Here is a 4,675-nt window from a genome sequence, read left to right as displayed (position 1 = left end):
TGTTTCTTTTATTTATATTACTGTTGCTTCCAATCTGAAGACATTTTTATTCCAGTATATTTACTTTTTCCCTTTGGTCTTGGTTAAGAAATCAGTGACTCAGAAGTTATCAAACTCAACATGATTGATAATTGTTATCTTTGCTAATTGAATTGAACTTCAACAATCCCAATCTTTTCTTAGGGATTAACTAGGATTTGAGGATCTAACTAATTTGTTACTTGACTTTTCTTTACTTTAAGTAAAGACTAACTGAGTGGAATTAAGATTCAATCTTCATCATCATTGATAAGGATAACTAGGATAGGACTTCTAATTTCTCATACCTTGCCAAAAGTTTATTCTATAGTTATTTATTTACTTTACAGTCTTTTACTTATTTCAATTGCAATTTAAATTACTTGCTCTTCATCTTCAAAACCCTGATTTACAATCTCCATAACCGATAATAAGAACATACTTCCCTGCAGTTCCTTGAGAAGACGACCCGAGGTTTAAATACTTTGGTTATCAATTTATTCAGGGGTTTGTTACTTGTGACAACTAAAATGTTTGTACGAAGGGATTTCTGTTGGTTTAGAAACTATACCTACAACGCTACTGTTTTTATAAAATTCTTTACTGGCAAAAATCCCAACGTCAGTGGCTTGTGCTTGAACTCGTCTTGAAACTTCTCCCAATGCTTGGACTTCCAATAGGCTCTATCAATACCAAGTAAATTTCTCAAGCTTTGATGGAGTTCTTCACAAACTTTGAGCTCCCAAAATTGATCCTCATATATTCCCGGATCCCAAATATTATGTCTACACCTGTCTTCAAGTTGATCATCATTGTTTCATCCGGGTGGCAAGCAATTGGAATTCTCACTGAAGCGGCCAAACAACATCCTAGACCCATTCAATTGAGCTCTGCGCCAACACTTGTACTCCAGTGCAGAATGTGGAACCTTAATGAACCTTGCCTGACAACTCCAACCACTAACCATCTTCCTCTTACTCTTAATGTCACAAAGAGATCTAAGTTGGCCATCTGTCTCAAGTAGCCCATATTCAAGTGAGAAAGTAAAGGTCAAGGATAAGAATTTTACCCACTTGAATGTTATGTTGGGCGGTAATGGCCTTGTGGGAGGTGTCTCTAATGAACTCGCAAGCTCCACTTCCTTGTGCTCTTCTTTGACATCTTCCACCTCTTTGCAAGCTTCTTCAATTTCAACCTCTTCCTCTTGGTAGCTTTCTTCCAATTCAATCTCTTCTTCATTACTCACCAAGGGCATGGGAGGCTGTGCTTCTTCTTCTTTAATCTCCATCTCTTGACCAACCTCTTCTAAGTCTTCAACTATGATATGCCTTGGAGATTGTACACCCTCCTCAACATCAAATGCAACCGTCTTGGAAGGAGGCTCTATGTCTTGACTTTTCCATGGAGGTTCAGCATCTCCCAAGTCTTCAACCATTTCTTCCTCTGCAACTATTATGGCTTCCTCCACTTGTTCCAATACAAAGCCATGTTCCTCATTGTCCACCAAAATTTCTAGTGTCTCTTTCATGTTACGCTCTTCTTTTGATTCTCCACATGCAGCCATGGGAATACTTTGAGTGCTCAGATGTTGAGAAGCTAATTTATTTACTACCTCGGTTAAGGTAGTCGTGAGTTCCAGTACACTCCTTTGCATCCTTGCTTGTCCTTGAAGAAGAACATGAAGAGTGTCATCCATTGGAGATTGGGGTGGATATGGGGGTTCATTGGTTGGGAGAGAGGCTCATAATACGGAGGTGGTTCTTCTTGATAAGGATATGGAGATGGTAAATATTGAGGTGGTGGTTCTAGGTGTGGTTCAAATGGTGGTTGGTGTGGTGGATAAGGATTAGGGTCATATGTTGGTGTTTGGTTGTAGGGGGCTTGTGAGTATGGTGGTCTAGAGTTGTGTTGAGGAGGTGGTTCATAAGCATATGGCGGGGCTTGTCGGTAACTACAAGGGGGTCTACCATAGTCATCATTTTGGTATGCATCACAAAATGGTTGTTGGTTATAGTGCATTGGAGGGGGTTGTTGCCAAGGGGTTGATCAAATCCTTGTGGCTCCTCCCATCTTTGATTGTTCCAACCTTGATGCTTGTTCTCATTGTAATTTCCTTTTTCTGCAACATAATTGTAACCAGAGTCATAGCCAAAGGGGTGAAAGTTCATAGTAGCAAATAAAAATTATAAACGAAAATAAAAACAAAATTAAATTAAAAGGTTATTGAAATTTAAATTTTGAAAATTAAATTTTGAATTTTAAATTTTGAAATTTGAAATTTGAAAATTGAAATTTGAATTTTGAAATTTGAAATTTGAAAATTTTTAAATTTGAATTTTTAAATTTTGAAATTTGAATTTTGAAAAAGTCAACAATATAAGATAAAAATTTGAAAAAGATTTAAATTTTGAAAAGGTTTGATTTTTAAAATTTTAAATTTAAAATTTTAAATTTGGATTTTGGATTTTAGAATTTAAATATTAAAATTTGAAATTTGAATGGAGATGTGGCGCTGACCAGGTAATTAGACGGTGTGTGCCTCAATCAGAATTCCAGTCCATCTTAGAGGCCTGTCACTCATTTGAGAGTGGAGGATATTTTGGCCCTCAAAGAATTGCTAGAAAAATCTTAGACTGTGGATTCTGGTGGCCTACTCTTTTTAAGGACGCTGCTGAATTTTGTAGATCTTGTTTTCCATGCCAGAAATTTGGTAATATATCCAGGTGGGATGAGATGCCTCAACAAATTATGTTTTTTTGTGAAATTTTTTATGTTTGGGGCATTGACTTCATGGGTCCATTTCCAAATTCTAATGGTTATTTCTATATATTGTTAGCTGTTGATTACGTTTCCAAATGGGTAGAAGCAATTCCTACCCGCACTGATGATGCAAACACTGTTGTTTCCTTTGTGAGAAACCATATTATTTGTCGCTTTGGATCACCACGAGCAATCGTGAGTGATCAAGGCACCCATTTTTGTAACAAGAGACTAACCGGATTAATGAAGAAGCATGGGATAATTCATAAGGTTGCAACAGCATACCACCCTCAGACTAATGGGCAAGCCGAGGTGTCAAATAGAGAGATAAAGCATATCTTGCAAAAGATAGTCAAACCTCATAGAAGTGACTGGAGCACCAGGCTACAAGATGCACTCTGGGCATACAGAACAGCATACAAAACACCCATTGGGATGAGTCCTTTCCGCTTAGTTTATGGAAAAGCTTGTCATCTCCCGGTTGAAGTAGAGCATAAAGCCTTTTGGGCAGTAAAGGAATGCAACATGGGAATTGAAAAAGCCGGAGCTGAAAGGAAGTTGCAACTGCAGGAACTGGAGAGCCTTCGCCTAGAAGCTTATGAGAACTCAAGACTATACAAGGAGAAGATGAAGGCTGTACATGATCAGCACATCAAGAGGAAAGAGTTCCAACCTGGGGACTTAGTCCTCCTTTACAAATCTCGACTGAGGTTCATGCCAGGCAAGTTGAGATCAAGATGGGAAGGTCCATACAGAGTAGAGAAGGCCGAACCGTACGGAGTTTATCACCTAAGCCATCCTTCAAGCTCTGAACTTATCAAAGTTAATGGACATCGTTTAAATCTGTACCATGGCGAGAAGCTAAAGAAAAACAAGGAGCTTGAGATCTTCCTCTTGGAAGATCCCCACATAGCCGAAGACAGAGCTAGTGGAGCGTCCAACTTACGGACGTTAAAGCAAAGTGCTAGGTGGGAGACAACCCACCATGGTATGATCGTTCTTTTCCTTATTTTTAATTTTCTTATTCAATAATTCTTCTCTTCATTAGTACATTTCGTGCATCTGCATTTCCATACATTTATTTTTAATTAAAAAAAAAAATCATGCGACGCGACCGCCTCATTGACGCATCCGCGTCGCAAGGAGATGGGAGACAATAATAATATGAACAGAGAGTTACGCAGGAGCAGGGCTGGAGGCGTGCCAATGGCAAAAATTGTCCCACGCGACCGCGTCGCCAACGCGACCACGTCATATGGGAATAATGGCCTCCCACGCGACCGCGTGCCCCATGCGGCCGCGTGACCAGGATTTCGATGTCAAAGTGGTGCACACCCGAAAGTTGTGCTAGAGTGGTGCTGGACTGGCGCTGGATGTGCAGTCCCTCTCACGCGATCGCGTGCCCCACGCGACCGTGTCATATCCTTCTAAAAGCCCACTCACACGATCGCATGCCCCATGCGATCGCGTCACCCAAAATTTGGCACTAATATGATTTTGAACAGAGAGTTGTGCGAGTGCGAGGCTACCCTCGCGCCATTAGCCTAAAACATGTCACACGACCGTGTGACTAACGCGACCACGTCATTCAGTTTAAGCACAAGTCGCACGACCGCGTGCCCCACGCGACCGCGTCGCTCACGCCGCACAGTTTTCCAGATTTGCCAATTATCATATTTTTTTCTCCCCAAATCCTATTTTCTCTTTTCCCTTCTTATCTCTTTTTCTTCCCTTCCTCCCTTCTTCCTTCTTTCTCACTTTTTACACTTTCTCTCTCTCTCTCTCTCTCTCTCTCTCTCTCTCTCTCACCCCTATTAACAAGGTTTTTCTTTTTCTCCTTCCCTCCTTACTTTCCTATTATTCTTCTTATTTTTATATGTTATCTTCTTTTCTTTTC

Source organism: Arachis ipaensis, chromosome B01, assembly GCF_000816755.2.
Source record: "Arachis ipaensis cultivar K30076 chromosome B01, Araip1.1, whole genome shotgun sequence".
Taxonomy (NCBI): Eukaryota; Viridiplantae; Streptophyta; class Magnoliopsida; order Fabales; family Fabaceae; genus Arachis; species Arachis ipaensis.
Note: the sequence above shows the minus strand (reverse complement) of the source record.